We start from the raw sequence: 8422 nt of genomic DNA, 5'->3' as shown, positions 1-8422 counted from the left end.
AAATTTAGTACATAAGAAGCTAGCTCACATCTCCATAGGTGTATTTCTGTTCTCCCTACTTTTTTGCTGTCTTATTGGCCTTACACTTAACATATGGCACTGCCGGACTAAAATAGAGACGTAACTTCGTTACAAGATAGTTGTGCGAAACATTTCTGTGTGTGAACCTCTGTACACAAGAATGACATTACTTAACTCTGTTTTATATTTGTTCAATTCTGAATTTTTTCGCTCTATTTCTGTACTGTAATCTAGTGAACACTTGCGGATAATGTTTTTTTTGTTTTGTTTCATAATATTTATTTTTCTATTCCAGTTAATATCCATGCACGCACGAAGACATGCAAGTGCTGCAGATATTCCTTTCTGCAGTTGACGTACCTCTGCAGTTAACTGTCGCAAATGTCTTTTCCACAAACTATGCAGATTAGAGGTTTTTGTGTGTACAAATACTGTAAATTCAGGAGGGCACGTATGCGATCAACAACTGCTTAAATGCCAAACAGAGACTGTAAATACACACGATTCAATAAGACAAAGACATCACGAGAAGAAATCACGACTGAAAAATATCCATGAGTGTCGTGTAGTATCGGGTTGCGTGTATGGAATCTGCGACTTGTGAACTATGATCTGCTTTATGCAGTACCACCATAATGCACCAAAACAATTAACGCCCACCTCTACCTTCGTTGATGCGGCCTGTCGCACGACGAATACATCCACCGCACCGCATAAAGCAAGCGAAACAAGTGTAGTGTCTAGCAAAACGATGAGGTAGCCACCGGTCTCCCAGAAACATACAATGCTGAGTACATTGAAGACGCTTTTATTAAAATCTAGCGCAGTCACTCTGAATTAAATTTCTTCTACTACTTTTCCTGAAGCACTATCCCTGTCTTAATTAGAAACTGTCGCGAGATCTGCAGCGTGCAATGTTGGAGTACTGATTAGCGTGGCAAACTGCTGGTCGCTTTTTCCCCAGTTTAAGGCCGCTGATGAGGAGACATTAACTTTTTACTGTTTATAATTTATAGAAAGTTCTCGAAATTTCTTATGTATGCAGTGTTTTTTACATTCTGAAATATTCAATCTTTCTATAAATAGTGGGGCAACCCGCCAAGGTGGCAGTTCTGTCTTTACATTGATATCTATAATAAACTTGCTTTCAATGTTACTGTTGTATCTAAAGCATTGTATTTAATTGAAGACTTCGCTTTCGCATTTGGACTTCATTGTGCTTACGATGTGACAATACACACCGAGTGGCATGTGAACAACGTCAACGTAGTTAGTCCTGTGGCAGCTTGAACTAAGAAATGTAAACAACGGAAGTGCATTCGACCAGTGTTAAGTAGTGGACGTGCTGCTGTAGTGTGTCAGTGTTGTTGCTTCACAAATCGGCATGCAGCAACATCTCTAAAACAACAGTTCAAGAGACTGTCCAGAATATTTTGAAGTAGACGAAAGTGTGTGCAAAATTTTTCCCGCAGGCCTTGATTCCCGAACAAAAACAACGACGCGTGGACACCTGATCGGCTTGGCTGAAATGCAAAACACGGACAATTCTTTTATGTGAAAAATCACCACAGGTGGTGGGACTTGGAGCTATCAGTACGAACCTACCGAAACACGATAAAATGCAGAACTTCACGTGAAGTGTCAATGGCGCTTAAGCCAAAGTGAGTGGCCGATTGAACAACATCCAATAGAGTAATTTTTCTGGCAGTTTCAAATGGTTGTGTGAACGTTCTGTGCGTTATTCGCAGGGGTGAGGAGCGAAGAGGGGGGATGGGTAACCATGTAGGACACGCGGAGTATTAAAACAACTATCTTAACGTTGATCTATGTTTTATTTCTCCATTCTCTAAACTTTTTGGACCGAAGGGACGAATATGCCAAGCTGTAAGGCCTCAAATTTATGTAGTACTGATGAAAACCAATTCCACTGTAATAAGGAAAACAATACATAAAGTTCCACAACGAAATTTTTCCGCTGCAGTACAGTGTGTGCTGATATTAAACTTCCTGACTGGTTAAAACAATGTGACAGACTACTGGGGTAAGTGCTCCGCCAAGGTAGGAAAAAAGCACGACTCACGATTCCTCCTCACAGATTTGGTTCTGCGGTACTCCATCTCCTACCATTCTGACAGCTTTACTTCTTCCAGTATCTCAGCTGTGAGGGAGGTTCGCCAATCATGTTTGCGTATCTCATTAGGTAGAGTGGGGCTGGGCAAAGGTCAGGTGTCCGAGTACCGGTCTAGCATACAATCTTAATCTGCATGGACGTTTCAGTACACAGTATGTCATATGAGATTCGCACATGTTCAGCATCTGCCGGCCGTGAGTTCATGTGAACACGTGAATGCGTAAACTCGTTCATCTCTCGACCAGCCTCACCGGGGCTGATGACTCTCTCCACATTACTTTGCTGTCAGTGCAGCTGCAGCTAAGAGGAATAACAATTAACATTCCCAAATGACATGAATTAAGGTAACATGTTCTTTTATAAATATGACGTACACAAGTTAAATGCAGTGCTATGTTTCTGTGACTCAGCTTGTAGCAGACAGGGGTGTTTTTAAAGTGCGCAAAACCTTATCGATCGCTGACATCCCTCTGAACAATGTGTTGATTCAAAGATGGTTCAAATGACTCAGAGCACTATGGGACTTAACATCTGAGGTCATCAGTCCCCTAGAACCTAGAACTGCTTAAACCTAACTAACCTAAGGACATCACACACATCCATGCCCGAGGCAGGATTCGAACCTGCGACCGTAACAGTCGCACGGTTCCAGACTGAAGCGCCTAGAACCGCTCGGCCACACCGACTGGCAACAATTTGTTGAGGCCGCAAAGAAAAATCCACTTTAAGACAAAAAGAAAAGACGCTCCACAGGTGAATAATTCGGATGGGACAGAAATCGGTAGATGTGCTGTACATGTACAGACAAATGATTACAATTTCAGAAAAAGTGGATCATTTATTGAAGAGGAAGAGTTTCACAGATTGAGCAACTCATAACCGCGGAAACTGTTGTACACTGTCCAAAGAATCCACGATCAATTTCCCATACACATCAACTTTCGAAGTGTACATTTATAGACGTCCAAATTTTCATTATTGATACGGAAAACTGTTGATGATATGCTCCTTTTCCCCCACCCCCAGAGACCAACGTAAGGAAATGTCTCATAAATGTGCAGTGATCATGGTCATATTAACTGATTTCTCTACTGATGCAATACGCAAATTCATTAATTAACTTCTTTATGTAACGCCATTAGCCACAGTTTTAAAATTCCATAGTTTGTTTCGAAGCTACGACAGACAGTTTATGTGAAGATCATCTAATGTCTAAATGTAGATACGATATATTTCCCTTACGTACACAATATGCCACTGTCAAAGATAAATAATAGATAACATGTCGCGAAACAGACACAGCGGCGGAACTGCAGCAGAAAAATAAAGGTTCCATCCATGAAGATGAATCACACCAAAACAAAATAAAATATTCTACAGCCAGTAGCAGCAGACGATATACTTTCAAGAATTCATACCGACTCAGGACCTATGTTACTAAAACTTAAAGCAACTTGACAATGGCGTAATAGGAAAAGTAAAGGTTTCCGCAGCCATAAACGGTATATGACGTATTTTCTAGAACTCGTACAGTTTTGCGAACCCATGTTGCAAGTTGTTAATACAAAGTGTTTATGAAGTCCTGCTACCATTCCAAAAAATAGTAGCTTGGAAACTGCTCGAGACTGCTGCGTCTCTGCCAGTTATGGTACACAGCGATGGATTACTAAGGCACCGCGCTCCAAGCAGTCGCAGCTTAGCCTCACACGTAGTACGGTGAATCGCCTCCCAGACGACAAGCGCTATTTTATGCTTCCATTAAAAGACACTCAAAATGTCCATTTATCCGGTAATAGTAACGTCTGCCGTGAGTGAAACTCTGAACTATTCGAGGGATCTCTCAAGAAGAACGCAGAGGCAAATAATACGAGGACAAAATATTTATGCAGTCGCATGCACACACTCAACCAGCTCCGTTTCCAGTTCCAGTTGCGTACAGTGATCGGACAGTTGTCATTTGCAGTCATCAGTAGTAGTTTCACCTGTCGGACAGTTAACGTCGATTTTCAAGGAGCAGTCGAGATTATAATTAAAAATTATTACTGTAGGAAGAGCGAATTTATAAACTCTGTAACTTAGTACAATTACATTAGGTAGTAAGTAACACGTTAGGTGCAAATGTTTACGTATTCTTACAAAGAAAAAGCTGAGCACATTTTGATGGGCGTGGTCTGCAAAAGTTATTGCGGAAATACTTTCATTCATTCATTCATTCATTCATTCATTCATTCATTAATACTTGTTCTATAGATCATGAATACGACATTTCGTAATAATGTAAAACGAGTCACTTTAACGGAAATTTTCTTTAGACAAAATATTTAATTAATTAATTAATTATTTTTACAGTTACTACTTCATATCTAAAAATTCATCTATTAAGTAGAAGGAGTTGTCATTCAGAAGTTCTTTTAACTTGCATTTAAATGTTAATTGGCTATCTGTTAGACTTTTAATGCAATTTGGCAAATGATCAAAGGTTTTCGTGGCAGCATAATTGACCCCTTTCTGTGCCAAAGTGAGATTTAATCCAGAATAGTGAAGATCATTCTTTCTTCTAGTGTTGTAGCTATGCACTTTGCTGTTATTTTTGAATTGGAATGGGTTATTAATAATAAATTTCATAATACATGTATTGCGGAGTTACTATGAATATCCCGTCAACCTTAAATAAATGTCTGCAAGGTGATCTTGGGTGGGCTCCAGATATTATTCTGATTACACGATTTTTTGCAATGAATACTTTCTCGTTTACTGACGAATTTGCCCAAAATATGATGCTATATGAAAGCAGTGAATCAAAATAGGCGTAGTAGGCTATTTTACTGATTAATTAATCACACAAATTTGTAATAAGTCTAATAGAACAAGTAGCTGAACCTAATGGTTTCAGCAGATCATCGATGTGTTTCTTCCAACTCAATTTTTGATGAATGCACAAACACGGAAAATTTGAATATTCTGCCTTAGCAATAGACTTCTGTTCATAGTCTATATTTATCAGTGGTGTTATGTCAATGGTGTTATGCCATTTACTGCACATAATTGTATGGACTGTGTTTTTTTTTCACAATTTAGTGAGAGTACATTTGCAGATAAGCACTTAATAATTTTCTTAAAGACATTATTTACAATTTCCTCAGCTGATTCTTGTTTGTTGGTTGTGATTATTATCCTTGTATCATCAGCAAAAAGAATTAGCTTTGCATCTACATGAATACATAGTGGCAAGTCGTTAATATACCATATATTAAGAACAATGTTAAGAACTTCATTACAACTCATAAAAACAGATACATGTTTCATAGTTCTACGTCCCTCTTATCACTACCATTCTGCACAACCCATTGCCAGCGATATAGAAGCCGCAGGATACCTTTGGCAACATCATCTGTGTTGAGATTCCGAATGGAGTGGCCTGTTGCCCGACGAATCTCTGTAGCTGTTCTGAAGCAAATGCCATGAAATGCTTCCTTCAGTTTAGCAATCAAGATTAAGTTGGTTGGTTGGTTCGGGGAAGGAGACCAGACAGCGTGGTCATCGGTCTCATCGGATTAGGGAAGGATGGGGAAGGAAGTCGGGCGTGCCCTTTCAGAGGAACCATCCCGGCATTTGCCTGGAGTCATTTAGGGAAATCACGGAAAACCTAAATCAGGATAGCCGGATGCGGGATTGAACCGTCGTCCTCCCGAATGCGAGTCCAGTGTCTAACCACTGCGCCACCTCGCTCGGTCAAGATTAAGTCACGAAGTCTTTACTCCGTGGAAGGTGGTGGGTGGTACAGCACTTCGTAGCCCCACAGATCAAACAAATCAGTCACAACTTGTGCCTTATGCATCCGAGCGTTGTGCTCCAAAATGATCGACGGGCCCTGCAGGAAGTGTAGCCGCTTCTTTCTCTAAGCTGGTCGCAGGTTGTGCTCCAGAAAGGAAAAGTTAACAGAAATAAATTTCCTGTAGGACTCACCCGTCATTTTAAAAAACAAAGCACGCATAAGGCACAAGTTGTGACTGATTTGTTCGATCAGTGAGTTAAGGAAGTGCTTCACAACCAACGACACTCCGCTTACTTACGCCCTTGGACTACAACTTGATTCCTAAATTGAAGGAAGCACTTGACGGCTTACACACAAGGCTCTGAGCACTATTGGATTTAACTTCTGAGGTTCAAAAATGGTTCAAATGCCTCTGAGCACTATGGGACTTAACATCTGATGTCATCAGTCCCCTAGAACTTAGAACTACTTAAACCTAACTAACCTAAGGACATCACACACATCCATGCCCGAGGCAGGATTCGAACCTGCGACCTTAGCGGTCGCGCGGTTCTAAACTGTAGCGCCTAGCACTGCTCGGCCACTCTGGCCGGCTTGACGGCTTAGAGCTGTTAAAACATTTGCTGGGCGACAGACCGCTCCACTCGCATAGTCATCTGGCCCTGCTAAGGGCAACCTACGACTTCCAAATCGCTGGCAACATGCTATGCACAGTGCCAGTGACTACTATGAAGGACAGTAAAACTTTGAAGCATGCATCAGTTTTGTTTAAGTTGTAAATAAGTTGCTGAAATGCGGTTGTAGGAGAAGAAGTAGAAGTAAGGGTCACAGCAGAATATGGGATTGATAGTAGGAATGAGAAAAGAGAAAGACTAAGTTGTGCAATAAATTTCAGATAGTAATAGCGAATACTTGTCCAAGCGTCACAAGAGGAGGAGGTATATTTGGAAAAGGCCAGAAGATACAGGATGATTTCCGTTACAGTACATCATGGTCAGGCGGAGATTACGAAATCAAACACTGGATTGTTAGACCTGGCCAGGAGTAGACATACTCTCAGAACAAAATTTAGTTGTGATGAATAACAGGCTGAAGTCGTTTAGAGACTAATCAGGAAGAACAAACGACCAACGAATTGTGATACGGTAGCACTAAGACATGAAAAGATACGATTGAAGTTCTCTCAGGGTATAGATACCGAGAGGAAGAACAGCTCAGTAGACAGTTCAGTTCAAGACTAATGGACATCTCTAAAAAGAGCAATCACAGGTACAAGGAAGGTAACTGCGAAGAAACCATGAGTAATAGAAGAACTACTTCAGTCGATCGATGAAAGAAGGAAGTACGGAATTGATGAGAGGAATTCATGATTAGAGAAATACCGGTCACTTAGTAATGAAATAAATAGGAATTGCAAGGAAACTATAGCGAAATGGCTGCATCAGGAATATGAAGAAATGGAAAAAGAAATGATTATCAGTATGATGGCTCAGCGTATAGGATCAAAACAACCTTCGATGAAATTAAAAGCAAGGGTGGTAACATTAAGAGACTAACGGGAATTCCACTGATCATTGCAGAGCAGATAAATGGAAGGCATTTACTAAGCGGAGTACTTGTCTGATGACGTGATAGGAAAAAAAAACAAGAGTCGTCAGGGAAGAGATAGCAGATCCAGTATTAGAATTTGAAAGAACTCTGGATAACTGAAGATAAAATGAAGCAAAAGGGATGGATAACATTCCACTGAATGTCCATAGTCATTGGGGAAAGTGGCAACGAAACGATCATTCAAGTTGGTGTGCAGGATGTATGAGTCTGCAGTTATACCATCAGACTTCCAGGAAGTCATCCATACAAAACAGAAGATTCAAGAGCCGACAGCTGCGTAAATTATCTCACAATCAGCGTAACTGTTCATTCATCCAAGAGTAAAATACAGAAGATTGGAAAAGAAAGCATGATATGTCAGATGGGGATGAGTATGGCGTTAGTAAAGTTGAAGGTACGAGAGAGGTAGTTTTGACGTTGTGATTGATGGAAGGAAAAATAAAGAAAAATTAAGGCACGTTCATAGCATTTGTGGACCTGGAGAAAGCGTTCGACAAATTTTAACGGTGCAAGATGTCCGCAATTCTGAGAAAAATCGGGACAAGCTGTAGAGGAAGACAGGTAATATACAAAATGTACAAGAACCAAGAGAGAATAATAAGAGTGGATGACAAGAATGAAGTGCTCAGATTAAAAAGGCTGCAAGACAAGAATGTAGTTTTTCGCCCGTGCTGTTCAATCTATGCATCGAAGAAGCAATGACAGAAATAAAATGAAGTTTCACGAGGGGGATTAAAATTCAAGGCGAAAAGAAGGCAGTGAAAAGATTCACTAATGAAAATGCTATCCTCAGTAAAAGTGAAGAAGAATTACAAGATCTGCTGAATGGAAATAAAAGTACAGAATACTCACTGGGGAAAGACGAAAGTAATGAGAAGCTGCAG

Source organism: Schistocerca piceifrons, chromosome 1 (genome assembly GCF_021461385.2).
Source record: "Schistocerca piceifrons isolate TAMUIC-IGC-003096 chromosome 1, iqSchPice1.1, whole genome shotgun sequence".
Classification (NCBI taxonomy): Eukaryota; Metazoa; Arthropoda; class Insecta; order Orthoptera; family Acrididae; genus Schistocerca; species Schistocerca piceifrons.
This window is presented reverse-complemented; position numbering follows the sequence as displayed.